Below are 19,631 nucleotides of genomic sequence, written 5' to 3'. Positions count from 1 at the left end.
GACACCTACAGTTATGTCGTCTTGAAAATGATGCTCAAAATGTTGCATTCTGAATCAGAGAGAAAATGAATAGCTGATATGAAGGAGCACTCACTAGATTATCACCCTCTGGGGCAGCGTTTCCTGAAATGCTGCAATGCAGTTTTATGATATGAGGAAGGTAATGTATGCAAGTACTGAAGGTATGTATCAGGTTTTAGCTCAATTGTAAATTAAATTCACTCTAGTGGGTAAGGAAAGGAAATGTTTTGATTGTAAAATGTAACAATGCCTGTGCATTTTTAATTTATATAATTAAAGATTAGACTTCAGGCCTAATTTACAGACAGATTTTGGCCAGATTAAAATAGTTCTTATGTGAGGTATGCCAGGGAGGAAATTAGTAAAGTACAATGTTTTCAATCCCACAAAGTGTCTTGGAATTTGTGAAAGTCACTTAGCAGGAGGGCAAATTTTATAGTTAATATGAAAGCAATATAAAATTATCCATGGTCATTTGAACATTAATTATCCTTTGAAACCAGATCGATAAATCTCTTAACACTACTGTGGATATTTCTGAAACCAGGGAGTAAAACTGATACGAAGCAATATGTAAGATAGTGACAAACAGATTTGGAAAACCACTGTTAGGAATATACAAATTAATCTACTTTTACACTAAGACAAAATATCATATTCTGATATTCTTGAAATTATCTGTTACATTGTTAGACCTAGAAAAAAGCAATTTTATCAAAAGTTGGACTGATTTTTCTAACTTTATCACCTGGCCTACTAAAAATATGGCCTAAATTTAAAGATGCAACATCTCCTCTAAACATATTTGTAGATCAGAACACGTCTTCCATTTCCAGCTTGTTTACAGTAATTTTGGTAGCCAGAAAGTATAAAATTCCAAAATATCCCCTTAGCATCGAAGAGGCAGGATGTCCAATAGTGACATCTGATGGGAGAAGAAAAAACATACTATCCTGGTGTCATTTAGAGCTCATTTATCAACAGCTGAGTAGTGCATTTAGATAGGCAGGAATCAGCAAGGTCAGAAAAGCTTCCTGTAAGGAATTTCTTTGCAAGGATCCTGTAAATATTTGGGAATTGCAAAGGTGAGAGAGGTATTTCATGAGAGAGTGAAACAGCAACAAACCAGACTGTCAGTCTGTGCAGTAAAACAATGCTTTTAAATAAAAATTACAGTAATTTCACAACTATAAGGCACACCCATTTGACTAAAATTTTAGTCCGAACCCGGGAGTGCACCTTATAGTCCAGATGTGCATTATGTGTGGACAAAATTCAGAAATTTGCCAAGCCGGAAGTGTGAGTTGCAAGTCGAGCTAGGACCTGCAGGAACTGTAGCCGTGCAGGGAGGACCGGGAACCGTGGGAGCCGCAGCCGCCGGCTGGGGGGACGCCGGGATCCATTGCGGCTGCCAGGCGGGGGGAAGCCAGGATGCGGCGTGGCCACCGGCTGAGGGGACGCTGGGATATGGCGCGGCCGCACGGTGGGAACCGGGAACCGCAAGCCGTGCCAGCCAGCGCTGGGTGGGGTTGGGAGTGCCGGGGCCTGCTGCACAGGGAGGGCGCCTGGGGCTGCGTTTAAAGTCTACACTGATCTGAGAAAAATGTTTGCAAATTGAGCACCTGCCAGTAATTCATTACTTTGTTGCACGCGACACAGCTCCTCGCTGCAAAAAAAAGTGCGCCTTATAGTCCGGTGCGCCTTATGGTCGTGAAATTACTGTACTCATTCTTGATGATTAGTTTTTTTTGTGTAAACATAATTTATAACTGACTTCACTGAGATGAGCATATTCATTGGTTAATCACTGGTATGGGGAGCATCCTAATCTCTCTCAAATGTAGCACTGTAGGACTGTTTGAACATTCTTTATATTGTGGTTACTTTCAGCTCATCCTTCCTTTGATCCACTGGGTAGGGCTAAGAGATGTAAGATATGCCCCTGTATTTGAAAACTGGCATATTCAGATGTAAGAAAACAAAACCAAGGTAGTAAAACATAAGCAGAGAAACTATTGCTTGAAACCATCAAAATGCTCTTTCTCTACTGATTTTTTATAAATACATAGTTCAAATCTTAGAGACAAGGATGGGGAATAATTTGGCTTTGAAGCAGACAAAAAAAGATGCTATTTGCCACCAAACAAAAGAAGGCTTTCAGATGGAGAGGAAAGAGATATCTCTTGTAGAAATCAGCACTTTGATGTAATTTTTTTAATATAAAATATGCATTTCCTGTGTATTTAAAAAAAAATTGCAAAGTGTAGTATATGCATAGTTTATTTCAGGAACAGGCAAAGGCCATGAAGGACAACAAGTTAAGATGACTCCAGAATTTGTTTAGGACATTCAGGACCTCTGAGTTCAGCAAAAGTTGGGAGAATCCATAAACTGCCAAAGATGCTCCTTTTTGACATAAAATTCCATCTTCAGCAATCATACTGACCATTTCTGTTACAAATGAATTCTTTGTTTTCATACTGCAGCTAGAGAGAAACAGAACAAGTTCTATTCATGGAGTATATAAAGAGAAAATGTGCACTATTTAACTTCATTATCTCCTTACTGATGGATAAAGAAGAGCAATCTCCACTAAAAAGGAACACCAAAAGCAGAAAATTCAAAAGAGTCTTTTAATTGAGACAGTGATATTCCTTTATGATATGCTTGGAATCTGTCTTGCTCTGCTCTCTTACTATCCCTCAGTGTTGTGACAACCATCTCACTGGTTTTCCATTTAAATAAAATATAATTTTTCCTATTCAATTTAAAGAATATTTAATGCAATTAATTTAAATAGTGACTGAGATTGAATGACAGGACAAGAACTTGCACAGCAGTTGATAGCTGACCATTCTATTATCCTTCTCTAATATTTGCTAATATTTTTCCACAGCCCATACACGTACACAGAAAGAATCATCACAGAGAACAATGTTTCCACTTGAAAAAATACCAAATTTTGAAGCCACAAAGACATTATCTACCAGAAAATGTTATTACCCAAAGGTTTATGAGTTCATGGATCCACAATAACCTGTAAATCATACACCATATACACTTTTTTTACCCGTACTTCATATTGGAAAAAACCCTCAGTTATTCATTTACATATCTATGTGAATAAATACATAGCCACATATATCTGCCTATCTTTGTTTTAGTATATGTCAATATCCAGTGAATTATCTATAAAAGGTCGACAGGTGCATAACCCTTATGGAGCTTGCACAGATGCCTGAAAATTCAGTTCCTAGAGTTTAACTCCCTAACAGCAAAATAGGCATAAAAATGCTTGGAAATTTGAGAGGAAAAATATATTTTATGGACTTATCTATGTGAATAGATGTCATGGGCTTATTTATTATGTGTTTAGAGAGCTAAATGCAGATATATATGCATCTCTTTTTAGTGGTAATATTTTTTTAAAACTATTCAAATATCATTTAAGATTAAAATATTTTGGACCTGAATACCACTTTGTTCCTTAGTCATGATAGATACAAAGTTTACAGAACTGGACATAAGTAGCCTAAAATTTCTCATACAGGTCAGGAAGAGATAAACACATGAAATTTTTTTTTTACTCCCTTGTGAAATTGATTAAAAAAAGATAGGCATCATAAATAGCTACTGACCTCCACTTTTGCACATCACACGTTTGATCCCTTTTAAAGACGATATTTACTCTACAAAATGTTTTCCCATTAATAACTTTTCTGTGTTACTGACAAAACAAAACTTTGGAGATTAGTCAAGTATGAATGCTAAACTTATTAATGAACTACCTTTGACAGTTTGCTTCCTTTCAACATTCCTCCTTCCTAATCTTTTTTTTTTTTAATTACAAAATTAGATTTGGTTTCACTCTGGTAGTGAAATTAATGCATTTGGTATCAGCTGTTCAGCAGCAAACATGACTTGGAAATTTAAGATACAACTGAGAAAAATCTTTACTTACTGTAGAAATACCTCAGATTTCCTAAGAAAGAAATAAAGAAAAATTATGCCACAATGTATATCCTTCACGGCCACTTCTAGAATTTTGTGCACAGCTCAGACCTTTCTGCCTCAAAGGAAATGACAGGATAAATAAAAAAAATAGAGAGAAGGAAGACATATAAGGAAAAACAAGATTTCCATGTAAGGAATATGGGCACTGATATTTTTATTTGTTGTCCTGGTTTGGAAGACAGGTACTTTTATATATAAAAAAGAATATGATAGAGTTTTATAGACTTGTAAGTGGCATAGAGACACCAAAAGTGGATTTACTGGTTGTTATTTCTCCCGATATGAGGACATGGGGAAATGCATAACATTAAAGTCAGAAGTGCAGTTCCAAAATAATCAGCCATTTCACAGGGAAAAGGAAGTTGTAGAATATCGCAATGCAATTTGTTGTAGTAATGACTCCATGATTTTGGGAAGTGACTGGATAAAATTCTGAGGGAACAATAATTCAACGACTGCTATGAGCATACCCTGTAATCCTGGTCTTAGCACCTTCATGGTGTCAGTTTGTCAGTCACGTATTCTGAAATGTAATGTGATGATAGAGATTGAGAGCTGATCACGGTCTGGGAATACAGCAGTTTGCAACCTTGGAAGAATATACACTGCAGTTCGTGGAATATAGAGTATCCTCAGCTGGAAGGGTCACAAGGGGATCATTGAAGTCCAGCTGCTGGCCCTGCAGGCCAACACCAAGAATCACACTGCCCGGCAGGCTTGGTGCGGTGAGCACTTTCCTGAGGCACCCGTCCTAGCACCCAGCCACTCTCTGGAATAAGAACATTTTCTAGTACCCAACTTAAACCTCCTCTGACACAGTTTCATGACATTCCTTTAGGTCCTGTCTCTTGTCACCACTCAGAGATCAGTGCCTGCCTCTCCTCTTCCCCTCATGAGAAAGCTGTAACTGCAGTGAGGTCTCACCTCACTCTCTTCTCCAGGATGAACAGACCAAGTGAACTCAACTGTTCCTCATATGGCTTCCCCTCCAAGCACTTCAACATCTTTATAGCTCCACTTCGAGCAATCTGTAAGAGCTTTATATCTTTATATCATTGAGACCAAAACCGTAGGCAGGATTTGAAGTGAGGCCACAGAAGACCAAAGTAGAGAGGAATTAATTCTTAGTTAAGTCTCTAGTACTTGAATTATTGCATGCCCTAATATGTTCCAAGAATGGTCCACCTTACTATTTCCCTTGAATTCTAACTACCAACATGCAAAACATCAGCAAATATCAAAATAGTTTAATGATCTCTCAAGAACAATGCTGCAGTAAAGGCGCGCCAGGTGGGATGCTGCTATACTTAATTAAAAACCATTGAACAACCCACAGTACAAATGAGTTCACCAATACAGCCAGAATAAAATATACTGCGTCTAATCAAAGCCTGCAGTATATACAGTAATTTCACGATTGCAAGCTGCACCGATTATAAGCTGCACTTCCGGGGTGTCAGCAACATTTCATTTTTCTTCCATAAATAAGTCGCACCAGATTGTAAGCCGCACTTTTGTTTGCAGCAAGGATCTGCAGGCAACTTTCACAAAGTTGACATTTAGTAACAGAATTGTGGGATCACAGAGTTTACTGGCTCGGTTCGGGGTCGTGCAGGCTCGGATGGGCCCTGCTTTTCCCCTGCTGGGGCTGTGCGGGCTTGGATGGGCCCCGTTTTTCCCCTGCCGGGGCCGTGAGGGCTCGGATTGGCTCAGGGCTGTGCAGGTTTGCACTTCCGGGTTAGCAAATTTCTGAACCTCATCAATATATTGGCCACACCCGATTATAAGCTGCTCTTTGGGTTCAGACCAAAATCTTTGGGTTCAGACCAAAATTTTAGTCAAAATGGTGCAGTTTATAATCATGAAATTACTGTACTCAATTTTCAGCTGCTCTGTGAAAAATTCAGTATAACTATATTTAATCACTGTTGTACTTGATACTTGCTGCAGTTTGGTTCAAATGTGTTTTGTCGAGTATCAAATGAAAGTTACTTTAAAATACATAGTGAATAACATTCACACAATCAGCAAAGAACTAACAAATGGAGACTGTTATTTTTAGAAACTTCTCTGTATTATTTTTCATATTTGACACTGCTGAAAAACAACTTGCTAGACAGTTATTGAATCAAAGATTGGTGATGCTGCAGTCTTACCTTGACCTGAGCAAAAGTACCAACATTTCTAGATCAATTCACTGCGGGGGGCCATTGCAAATATTTCTTTAACACAAAAACAAAAGCCTGTTAGCAAAGGGAACATATGTGTTCCAGAGGAACTGCCACACATTCTTTGCAAAATTTGTATTCGTAAGTAACCTGTAGGAAAACAAGGAAGATGGCAGGAATGGACTCCAGAAAAACAAAGAAACAACCAAAGGACAAAAAAAAATATATTGTCCATTTGTTCCATGGTGTATGTTGCAGGCAGGTCCCGGGTGAAAAATTAATTGTTGGTCATCTAGAAAAAAAGTACCTACCTCTCCAAAACACACTGCAAATCTTTTCTGTACAGTGGGAGCACCTGTGACTGAAGACGGGATATTTTAATATGGTGAATATACTTGACTTCAAACTGCAATTAATTTGTCCAATATAAGCCATAATTCTCAATCTATTGCATTTATATTTTTTAAAAAAGGATAAAGATGAGGCAAAGTAGCCTTATGTAAGCTCAAAGTAAATGTTAAAATACTGTGAATGTGGGAAAAAGCCAGTTAATTAATTTTTTGAAAATTTAAAAAAAAAAAAAAATTAAATAATTTATTATGCATTGACATGTAGGTCCTGCACACAAAAATATCGTTTTACTCATACTTTCATTATGAGAAACTTAATTTTGGTGATGCATTGTGGCGTAGGATTTCAGTAAATCACTAAGCTTTCACCTTTCCTTGAGTTAAGCAAGGCAACAATGCAAGTTGGTAAATGTACCTTTTTCAAAAGATAATATTCTCCTTTAAATCTGCCTCCATATCAAAACCTTGAATGAGTGCATTGTCTTCCAGACTCATGATGGGCTAGTCAAAGGTAAGTCATGCAATCCAAATTATTTAATGTTTATGAGAGGCCCAATCAGTTAACACTGAAGTATGGTATAATCAGAGTGAAGGACTCTGTAGGACTCCTAAGGTTCATAGTTACTCAAGCTTTGACATACAATATGGAATAATTATTTTTTATTGCTTAGAAAATATTGGTCAGTGAAAACAGAGATTAAAAATCAATATTGAGCTTGGGCATGAACTGGAAATGTTTGGAGATAGACATCTCAGTTCCAGCTTTTAGAAATCTTAGAGTCTTAAACTGAATAAAAATGTCTGTAGTTTTTAAAGAATAAAAAGAATTACAGTGTTCATGAACTTAGGTTCTCACACACAAACTTACAGTATCTTGAATGTTGTTTAGTTAGACATACATTTTTGTCATATGTTGGACATGAGAACGAACAAAAATCAATCTGTTAAGCTGTGCCAGTGGAGGTTTAGGCTACTCATTATTTACAGAAAGAGTGGTTAGGCATTGAAATGGGCTGCTCAGGAAATGGGCTGCCCAGTGGTGGAGTCACTATCCCTGGAGGGGTTTAAAAAACAGACTGGATGTGGCACTCAGTGCCAAGGTTTAGTTGATAAGGTGGTGTTAGGTCATAGGTTGGACTTGATTATCTCCAAGGTCTTTTCCAACCTAATTGATTCTGTAATAGCGCGAAATAAGAACTCAGCAAAAACACAGATGAACCATCACTTGACATTATAAATTTGTATAGTCAATTTTCATATCCACATATTGTTCATTAAAAGTATTTCTAGCAGGAGGCATTTCAAAGTTTAATGGAAAAGGAACTTGACTTAATGCCAAGCCTTCAGTACTATTTCCCCTAAAGTTACAGTCTGATTCAGCTGACTGCCTGAATGAATATATTCCTTTTTCCCCTCTGAGCAAGTGACCTGTGTCTAATAGCAATGTTATTAGCCAAAGAGCCTACTTGATGTAGAGTGCTATGTGTTCTACTTTTCTAGCCTAAATCTGCATTTTTTTCTCCTCTGCAGTACTCCCTTTGCAAGCAGAACAAATCTAGAGTAGTGTGATATTTAGTGACTTTTTTACATGCTTGGTTGGGAAGGTGAACATCTTTCACTCTGTCATACAGCGAAAAATATCCCAAAATCAACAGAGTTTATCCTACCTGAAGAGCATGCCTGAATATCTGAGGTTATAAAACTTCGAGGCAATAGGAGAATGTGGACAGCTGAAATATGCCTACAACTCAGTGTTTGAGACTAAAGCACTGTAGATGTTTTTAAATAAATGCCATTTTGAAATCAATGGCTCCTGACATTTCACCATAGTGATTTTTAAATGTTCTTTCTTCTAGAGTGATATTTCCATTTCTGTAATTTGATGCATTTACACATCTTTAGATGATAGCTGTCCATTGTTTTTAGGGACCCTAGGCATAGAAAATGGCCATTTTCAGCTCATCATACAGCTTACTATTCTATTATCACAATTTTATAAGCAATGCAAGATACCTAAACCTCTTATTCTGCTACTAAGTGTTATCATCTGTTTTTCTGAACAGACAGAAAGATCTTACACGCGGTTTTCCTGATATTCCTAAACTTGCAACTGGGTAAATTTCTGTTCATTTTGTCCAATATATTATTAAGTGTTCTAAACAAGAACAGAATATTGCAATTTTATTACAAAGTGATTAAGCTAAAATTACATACTTCAGGTTCTTCAAGTAAAACATAAATAGGTGTTTAATATTTCTTTTTTTTTTATAACTATCTAGCATTGTAATACATATTAGTCATGGTGATATTTTCTTTCTCATGGGAAATCAAAATGTCATATTATCATCCAAATCAATAAAAACCTTCAATTTTTTGAACCTGAGTATTGTTCAGCATTTAAAGAAAATTTTGCCTAACTTCATTCCTGTTAACATATAATGTCTATACACCGTCTTTCCTTCTTATCATTTTTGTGTACAGTTATCCAAATTTCATGCAAAATCACAGTTCATGTAAGTATGAAACAAGCATGTTTATTTCGTATTCATACTATCCTGTGGAATATTTTAAAATATTTTTAAAATAAATACATATATTTACTAACAGACCATGAAGAGAGGTTGAAGTTTTTACTAATTTCATTGTACTACAGTATTCACAATGCTATTAGCAACAAACTAGGAATCCAGATAAGTTATGTTATTAGTTAACTTCATTTTCAGGCTAACAGAGAAAAAATTGTCAATATACTTAATCAAATATTACTTAAATATCATCTCTGGCAATTAATTTTTGAAGTGAATTATTAGAGATAATTAATTCTCCTTTCTCAAAGAAAAAACAGAATTAGATTCTAAGTTGCGCAATGTTTTGTTTCATCAAACTAATATTCCAGGCATCAAAAGAGGAATCTGTCAGGCAACACCAAGATTTAAGCTGGAATTTGGAAGGTCTCTCAATCATATAAACAAACCTCATTTCTATTATTTTATTTATAAAGCATCAGATGTATTTTTCTCTCAACCAAAGCCAGATGTGCCAGCAAAGTAATCTATTTTGTTGAGCCTGAAATCCTAGGGTTCAAAATCTAAATATAGAGAGATATCGTAGAAAATTTCTTGCTGAAGGAAACAAATCTTGATTGTTAGGAGTACTTCTGGAATCAACCTCAAGATGCATATACAGTGATGAAAATGTCTGTAAGAACTTGAATGCCCTTGCAAAAGTCATAGGATCTGGTTCAAACAAGATTAATCTGGAGGAAAATAGCGATGATATATCTAAAGTATATTAAAACTCTAAGCAAAGAACTTTCTTTGCATAACAAGATCTCCAGACAGTCTTAAGGTGATTCAGTTAAAATGCCAACAAAATAAAATCAAATACCTTCCAGAGCAGACATGCTTCAAGGTCTTATCATTAATGAATGCAGAGGATTTTAAACCCAACATTATCAATGACCTATGTCAGTAGTGTTTTATAAATTGTTGTTATTTAACAGTGTATCTTGGTAGATATTACTGTATCTATATATTGTTAGTAGTACACAAGTCTCTGTTGTCTATGTAACTTACCTTCATGTTGAAATGTATTATCACACCTTGCAAATGCTTTTCCTTGGAAGAGACAGAAATCAGAAGGAATTTTACTGTATATGACATCTGCATGTTTGAGATGAGATATGTGAGAATTTTCCTGCTGCTATATTCATCTTTCCCTTTACTCAACATAATATATGCTTAGGTGCATTATTTCTGATATTGGACAAAACAGTGATCTTTTACTGGGATTGGATCAATGTCTCTTTAATATTATCTATCCTTATAATCTACATTTAGAAAGAATTCATCATTGCACAGAGGTCTTTGCTTCCCACTACAGCTCACTGAAACATAAATTTCTCCAATATCTCCCCACTCATCCTTTAGTCAGGTAAGACAACAAGAATTTTACATGAGAATATTTCTGGAACTGTTTTAATAACTGAAAGCTAAACCATGAGAAGGTAGTTCACCCTTACTACTTTGTGTCCCCATCCTCTCTAGTTTAAAGCAAAGCAGTAAGGAATATGAAAATATTTAAATTTTAGAAGCAGTTTCAGTGTGTTTTGTATGTTTCTATGGTTTTTTAAAACGTGATTTTTCATATTTACTGTTGCCTGAGAATTTTGTCAAAAGCATATTTGTAAGAAGCACAGTAGTCATTAACCTAGATCTGTTTAACTGCAGAAATGAATCTATTTGTGTATTAGTATGTCATTGCTGTCACCTTGTAAAAGTCTGAATCATTGATGCAGACCTTTAAACTGACAAATGATAAAAATGAGGCAAAAAGGGAAAATCAAATATAAAACAGGCATAAAATAAATGTAGAAATATATGTTTCTCTTTCAAGCCCTACTAGAATCAGAGGATTTTACATTCATGAAATTTGTATCAAGCAAGTTTTACAAACAACTGATCTCCTGTAGCATTCACAAAACTCTTTGGAATTAGCATCCAAAATACAGTCTGTGAGACACTGAAAGCAGAGAAGTCTTTAAAGAGTTTTGAGTGCAGAAATTTCTCCCCTGTAAAGAGGCTCAGTCAGTTTCTAGGCAACGTAGCTCTTCTAAATCCCTTTCATGCTCTTTATAGTATCCCATCCAGTGACCCTGCCAGAAGAGACTGGTTAGAGCAGCCACAGGCAGCACAATAATTTCTGCCTGCCAGGCTTCTTTGTTATTCAATGTTTTTGCAGGATGTCTGCTGTATAACCTAACAAGCCCCCATAGGAGACCACATCTTAGCTGATTCCCCTGGCATCCAATCACTCTGCTACCACTACAGAAAGAGACTTATTGGCAACTGGCTGCCTCTCCTTTCACACCACTGCTTGCATGCACACACACAAACTCTGACAGAGACCAGACATGCTGATCTTCTCTTTGAACCTCTTCCTCCAGTGCCTAATGCTGGTTTACTGTCTTTACTAGGGGATGATGCTGATAGCTGTAAGTAGGGTGCCTCATCTACAAGGATAAAGAAAGAAATTTTGCTTTAATTAATTTCTTATTGCAATTTACCAGGCCTGCTGACACCTGTGAAATTGCTTCGGTCACTATAATGACTCTTCAGAAGTGGTGTTATTTTATAAACACAATCTGTTGCATAACTGAAAATTTGATTTATTTCATGCATCAATCCTACCTAATGGCCTTACTAGTATATTGTACACCCTTGACAAGCAATTATATGTTTATGAAAACACTTGTTGCTTATAATTATAATCCTGCTAATTTCCTCATTCCCAAAAGCAACATTAGTGTTTGCTAATGAACTGCAGATTAATTCACTCTGAATTAGTCTCTACCCCCAGTTTGTCCCCCGCGCATACTAGATGGAACTAATTTTGCTTTGGGGATCTTAAAAGGATTTGTTGTTTGAGAGTAAATACAAATGGCCTGTTCTATTACTTAAGACTTTGGTTTACTTTAATCTGAATTCATTTATTCAACAATGGTCTGAATTTGAGCTGAGAGATATTGCATTATTAAAGAAACATAGAAAAATTATGCAGATCAATACAAACAAATTGAACATACAATGAACAGTAGCTCAAGGTGTTGTCATTTTTCTCTGGGGCATCTAATGACATGAAGTTGGTAAAGTGAAACAAGCTTGAGGATCTCAGTTCAGCCCATAATGGTTTAATAGCCACAGCATTTAAGTACCAAGCACAACACATTTTTTCACATATGACTAACTTTTTACTTGCTGCTTTTGTTCACCTCTGCTATCTTTTTAAAAATTGAATTGTGTTAACAGCAGTGATTCTCCTTTTGCTTTACACATAAACCCCTGCTTTTCCTTTTCATCTAAATCTGTATAATATCTGACCTAACTATAAGTCACTGGGATTCACTACCTAAGTTATACAAACCACTCAAAATTCATTATTTAAAACAACAGATTATAGCTTATAAACTTCGTATCTTGTATCAGCTGCCAGTCTCATACTATAATCCTTGATTCACGCTGCATGAAACCTTTCATTCTCTGCCAGCAGCTGCTTGGTAGGCTATGCCTGCCCTCCCTTTCTTTCCCTGGCAGATGACGTGTTAAAAAAAGTACTAAGTGAAATATGTGCTAGCTGCAGGTGTACCAAATGGGGCAAGCAGACACTCAGAAGACTGAGACAGGATGAAGTTCTCCATCCTGTGCGGTGTTACTTTTAAATAAGATAACAAAAGTAAAGCATGTGTTGCGCTGATGAAAGCACTAGGTATGTTGATACCCTCAGCTCCCATTTGATACAGGCTGGTTTTTAAATCAGATATGTTTTTTTGCTGTTTAGTTCCATTACTTAAAGAAAGTTGGATTAAGCATGCTTTTAAAATACCAAATACATAAATTGCGAGCTTATTGTAACCCTGATAGAATTCACATATATTCTACTAAATGAAAATAATTTAAAATTAATGGTTCCTAATTTTTGTTTTTCTAGGCTAAACTTGAAATTCAAACCAGATCATGACCAGGGCGTTTTCTGGAGTAATTGCAAGACAAGAATTTCAATAATTTGGGCCACAAGGTCCAGATTTTCAAAATAATTCAGCTTTCACTTATGAGCTAAGTGAACAGGCCAAATTTTCATGTACTCGCTGTGCAGTAGAATTGTAAGTCCTGAGTTCTGCTGAAAATGAAGCTATTATACAGAGACTCCAAAAACTGTATTGAGAATAAGGGGGAAGAAGATTGTTTATCAGTGTCTTTTTTATAAATCAGGCATCAGGTGTTAATTTTCATGGTTTAGTTACTTGTACATCATGAAATTGAATTATTTGATTATATTCACATTAGACAAGGAAAAAACCAAACAAAAATAATTTCTTAGTATTCATATATTTTAAAACTCAAGCACATAATACCCATAACCTTTCTTTTAGATTGTTTTTTACCTTACATTAAAAAAAAAATTGAACTTTGCTTGAGATATCATAAAGTTTAATTATTGTTGTCTGAAATAATTTTGTTGCATTTTTGTGCTCTACTTCTGAAATTATCAAGACAGTACTTTTAATACATTTTAATGGGAAACAAAATAATGTATTATGTGCTAGTCCATCCTGACAGATTTAGGTTCTTTGGACCTACACTTTTGTGCTTGAAATGACTTCTTATATAGAAACAAAGGGTTACCACAGGTACAAGGTATACTGACACATGTTTAGGTTAAAGCAAAAATAGTTGTACAATTCTACTAATTGATAGTGGCATCTTTTGTGAAAAAAATCTATAAACATCATTAAACATTCAAAGCATTCTGGGAAGTTATTCTTGTGAAAGTTTAAAGCTTTTGAAATTCACATAAAATATTTTAAAATATATTAATCAATTTAATTGAATCTTAAATAATATTCAATCATATGGAAAATATCATTTAACCTATAGATAAAGTCAGAAGAAAAATTTGATTTCCATTTTTTATCGACATCAGAAGCATACCAAAAACCTACAAATATGTTTCTGCTATCAGCCCTTTCGAATAGCTCCATAACTGAACTTCTGAGGGATGAGGTGTATATTTTTATTTTCTATAAACTTGTAGTAGAAAAAATAATTTTCAAAGTTCTCCATTATGGTGTGTACTAGGGTCCTAAACTAATCACGCAAATTCATATAAATATTGGAATACATAGTCACTATGATAGTGGCTATTTTTGTTGCTGTAGTATTTGAGATTCTTTTAATTTTTTTCTCTTTTTTTTTTCCTGAAATCAGAGAAAAATTAAAATAAGCAAAAGTTTGGGTCTTTGCAGGAGACCTATCTTTCTCAGTAACCACTGATAGAAATGCTGCTGCATCTGGGAAAAATGTGTGAGGTATCTTATATGTAAGCTAAGCTATCCTTGCAGCATATGCTTCTGACAGGGTTGCTTTATCCTCAGTGAGTTTCCTTTAAGTAGTTTTGCCTGCAGTGAGCATAGTCACCCTCACCGTGCAGGAGGTGAGGGTTTTACTATGTGTCTGAAATTTGAAAGAGGTGAGTCATCACCCTTCGCACGGTTTTATGGCAGAGTTGCTCAGTGGCAAGTGTATGGAAAGAGTGCGAAGAATGGTGTTGAAATTTTACAGATTTTTTGAATTTATGTACAAGTAAACAAAGGAAAAAAATTTCGAGTTACTGCCAGTTATTTGAAGGGGAAAGCTCAGGAGGAACTCTGATGAATAAGCTAGTAAATTTAGAATTCTCTCAATCCTCACAGGATGCTGTAACTCTAATTATATAAAATGCTGAAATTTTGATAGAAACATGTTCCTTTCCCAAGATTCATGGTGTTAGGCTATGAAGTAGATGTCATACCAATAGCTGTTTTCAGGTCTCTGAATAATGCCAAGTCTCTAACCAGTAGTTACATAGGTAACAATTTACACTGGAAACACAACTATTAATTCAACTTTCTCTTTTACAGATGTGAACAGAGACTGCTCTTATCTGTAGGTAAATATTCAACAGTTATCCATTTCGTCTGTTTTAACATAAGGAGTTGGACTAGTTTTGCACTGAGAATTGCTGTATATTGCTGTAAAGAAAAAGCATGTTCTGGCTTCCCAAGGAACAAATTGTACTTATTTGGTGCACCCGTTGTTATCAATTTTGTTGTTATTCCATGGTCTATAGCTTATGGGGTTTTTTTGTGCCAAATGTCCTCTTTGGAAGTGTCCTTAAACATATTGTATTTAATAAAACAAGAAGCAAATAAGCAAAGAATCAATGGGCATTTTTGCAGCTACTCTCTATCTCACTTTACAAGGAGTAATCTAATCAAAAAACCTTCTCACCAGTGCACATGCACCAGCAACACATATTTTAGTAGGTTTTTCAAATTCAATGTAGATTTACCAAAAAAGGGCTTACAAACTTTACAGAGAGTAGCAAGGTATTGCTCAAAAGAGGTAGAGATTCTCTTATTTTGTTTAGGGACAGCACAAAAAAATTCTAACTACATTACACCATCATAGGTGTCTTTAAAAGGACCTTCCAGTATTTTTGGCTACAAATTTCTTCTGGGAAGAACCAAGCTGGAAGTCTTTACCACAGCATCTAGACATGATGAACTGTAGTAAAGATAAACTATACTTCAGATTCATGGGGTATATTTAGTCACCTGTGACTCATAAGACTAAGCATAGCTACTAAATGTAACAAATGACTCGGGCATTACAGTATCTCTCTCTACTTTAGATGTCTTAATACTTAATAGTGTCTGCAGCCCTAAAGGAGATTTTTAGGTTTCTCCACAAAGTATACAGGAAACTTACAGAGGCCAGCAATTTAAATGGAAAATTCTCTAATATGGCTTCAAGGACTTAGCTCTTTGACTACTTAGAAACTCAGAAGCCTGGCCTCATATTTTATGTGTGGAGAACATCCTTCTGCATGTCATCCCTTTAACACACAGCAGTAGAAAAGAACTTCCTAGTATTTTCTATTTAATTGCACATTGCTGTGTATACTATGAATTTTGTAAAGACTATATAGTTTTTGTCTCCTGACATTGATTTCTAGAGCTGGCTGGAGTTCCAATTAATAAAATACAGTTTGGGTTTTTTTAACAAATGTATATTAAATAAAGGCAAGATCTGTCGAAGTAATGAAATCTTTAATAAGATCCAAAAGGAAGAGTTTCAAATAAATATTTTGTCAGTTTTACAATTTCTTTATAATTGTAACAAAAAAAAAGATTAATGTCCAGGAGAGGGGTAAACCAAATAGGTATATACTTTTTTAACAAGTATCACAGATGATACTGGTATCTGAACAAAAGTTTTATGACTCAGACTGTAGCATATTGTGTTTTTGGATGGTAGGCATGTGCAAATCATGTCTTCCAAAAGAGGATGTGTAGTAATAACAGTACAATTAAATTCAAAGTTTTGAGAACAAATTAACTTGAATTATCAACCCATCTAACAAGTACTATTCAAAAAACATTATTCTTAGGTATAATTTAAGTACTGTAGAAAAGTCACTTCTTTTTTCAAGGTTTTAACTTATTTTCTTATCTTGAAAGAGATTTCCATTTTTTTAACATTTTGCATTTGATGAATAATAGATTCAAGAGAGTTATAAATAATGGACATTTAAATTATGAATATAAGAAATGTGATATTAACAAAACACAAGTCACTCATTCTAAAGAAAACTGTTAAATGCCAAAATACCATTAAGATTACAATCATGGTACGGATTGGACTTACAGAAGAAACATGCCATCTCTTTATTTTCCTAGTATCTGTTTCTTTAGACCTAACCCAAGCCTATAGAAAGTAAGACTATTCAAGGTCTAGCAACATTTCCCTGGCCATCCTTGGAATTTTTCTTTTCTATGTTTATAGACAATGATAGCTTTTCTAAAAGTTTTATTTATTAGAATGCATTCTCTGCCTCTGTCTGTTAAAATTCACATGTATTAAGGCCAATCAATACTATTCTGACCAAAATTCTGGTACAGATTTATAAAGGAGGAAAATATTAAAACCTGGGTTTTCTAGGACAAATAAATCCATTTTTACAAGCTTTCATTACTAAACCAATCATATAAATAGCTTATAACTAAGTAGCACTTTTTCTAATAGAGTATTGCAAATACTAATTTGCATAAAGTGCTACAAAAGGACTACGACACAACACAAATTTTGGTAAGGTCACTCAATTTTAATTGAGTAAATAGAAAGAGAAAGCTTTCATCCAGATTTTTCTTTGTCTATCTGACTGAGTCAATTATCTCCCTTAACCCACTTGTAGCACTTCCTTTAAAACTTTATCAGCACCTTCTGTTTTAAAACACAAACAAAAAATAACCTAATAAAAAAAAAAATCACCAGAATTCCCTTTTCAGATCACTTTTTCTCATTTACAGTCTTGCTGCCTGTTACCAGTTACAGCAGCTCCTAAGTGCAAAGGGACATGCTTGTAGGGTACTGGTGCTGACCCTCTGCAAAGCAAGGAGCTGCCTCTACCTGAGGCCCATCAGCCAGATTAGTAGGATGGAGAGGAGGAAGATGCATTCAGAGCTCTGAAACAGATGGGTTTCTTTCTGGTTTCACGTGATCCAGATCACATAGGTATGTTTGCTGTTAAGAATTCAGCCAATGGAAGAAAAGAGAGAAGGCAGAAATAGTTACTAATCCCATTCTGGGGAGAGTGGGAGAAAAGAAAAACTCTTTAAACAAAGGATTAAATAATCAACTTCTAGCAGCTAGGAGATGTTGAAACATACACAAAACCTGGCATTAGTACAATCAAGATATTTGTAATAAACCTAATTTCCTTTTACTGATGAGATTATTGCTCTTGTAGGAAGGTTGTATGTGTATTACATTCTTTTTTCAAAAAGTCTTTAGTATAGTCTTGTATAACATTCTCACAAGCAAAATAACAAAAAATGATAAAGATGAAATCATGTGTGACTGAGTGAGTCCTTAGCTGAACAAAAGGAGAGAATATTAAAAGGAGGTTCATTTGTGGAATATGGAGTTATATATGTTAAAGTTATAATACCTCTGGGTTTTGAGTCTTACAATCTAGGAAATGGACCAGATATATAATAAATTTTACTTGTGATACCAGAACGGTTCTTTTGGAATGAATCATGGGCTGAATAGAATCTTGGAATCACTAAGATCAGAAAAAAACCTACAAAGTCAGAGAGTTCAATCTTTGAATGAACACCAGCATGTCAAATAGACCATAGAACTAGATGCCACATTCAGTTGTTTCTTGAAAAAAAGTTTTGTTTACCCACGTCCAACTTCACTGAGAATCGAAAATGCTATCATTTCATGGTTGCTATGTCCAAGACAGCCTCTGACCAACACATCTCCCACCAGTCCTTGTAAAGCAGCAGGTCCAATGTGACACAACTGTGTCAGGAGGAGCCTCCTACACTGCCTCCTCTCCACTGTGTTGGGTTTCCAGCAGACATCCAGCAAGTTAAAGTCTCTTACAAGAGCAAGCAATCATAAAACATCAGCCAGCCACTGAAGCACAGAATACTTCACTTGCCTCTTCATCACAGTTGGATGCTCTACATCAGACTCCCACCAGGATATCTGCCTTGTTAGCCTTTCCCCAGGTTCCTACCCATAGGCACTCAACCTTCTCATCACAGTCCTTGACCTCTACACAGCTGAAGTTCTCTAACTAGGGAATATTTTTGTGTTAGAGGAAATACTTTAGCTTTGGAAAATTAAAATTGCTATGAATTCAAGCAAAAATATGAATTTTGAAAGATGTTGTCACGAAAAGATAAGACTATATCCAAAATGAGACAATATATATGTGGGGAGTAGGTCATTCTACACAGTGTGGGTAAGTCTCAGCTGGAATTTATTGGGCTGATGCATATTCAGAATTCATCATAGTGAAGGAAGTCAAAAGGAAAACAAGAGAAGGGAAGATGTTTGGAAAACATTAACAATAAGGCATTCAAATCCAAATTTTAGTAAGAAAATATAATATTTCTACATATTCTATATTTAATATTCTAATATTAATGTCTAGAGCCAATTAAAACAGCCCACGTGACCTGCTTAGCTTCCAGTAATTCTCTTATAAGAGCAAGCACTTGCTGTAGTGTCATATCTGTTAACTTCATAAAGAAATCCAAAATGCTTTAGAGGATCTGAAATGACACAGCTGTTCATAATTGGGACACCTGAGTGTCTCTCCAGTTCAAAAAATTACATGAAGAATACAAAATTTTGAAGTAGTTAGCAACCACGAAGACTTCAATGACAAAGACAGGAGAGATAAAGCTATGAAAACAACTTAGAATCAGTACTTTTGAATTCTATTTAACAGAGGTTTGTTTATTATTTAGGTTTTTTGTTTTTCTTTTTTTGTGTGATTGTTTTTCCATTTTATTTTTCTAAAGATGTCTTTATGCAAAAATCTTTGAGTGGTCCAAATACTCTTCAGTTGTCCAGGTGCTCTTAATCTTGCTCAGAATAGAGCAACAAACACAATGATGTATTGCAAATTTTCTATGTATTTTAGTCTGTGATTTCCATCTGTAAATTAATCTCATATA

The 19,631-nt window shown here is 35.2% G+C and overlaps 1 long non-coding RNA gene across 2 annotated transcripts in view; it reads left to right on the top strand.

Moving 5' to 3' along the window:
• Positions 1–10,410: 10,410 nt before the first annotated feature.
• The window catches only part of LOC116997676, a 34,182-nt gene continuing 24,961 nt past the window's right edge, over positions 10,411–19,631 (top strand). The window contains exons 1-2 of one of the 2 annotated variants that reach the window (XR_004418227.1): positions 10,440–10,486; positions 15,009–15,037. This is a non-coding gene — a long non-coding RNA (uncharacterized LOC116997676). Of the gene's footprint in view, positions 10,487–15,008; positions 15,038–19,631 lie in introns of both variants that reach the window. The other variant, XR_004418226.1, reaches the window with a different exon arrangement.

The sequence above is a fragment of the Catharus ustulatus genome, chromosome 6, assembly GCF_009819885.2.
Source record: "Catharus ustulatus isolate bCatUst1 chromosome 6, bCatUst1.pri.v2, whole genome shotgun sequence".
Classification (NCBI taxonomy): Eukaryota; Metazoa; Chordata; class Aves; order Passeriformes; family Turdidae; genus Catharus; species Catharus ustulatus.
Note: the sequence above shows the minus strand (reverse complement) of the source record. Positions and strands in the feature narration are given on the sequence as shown.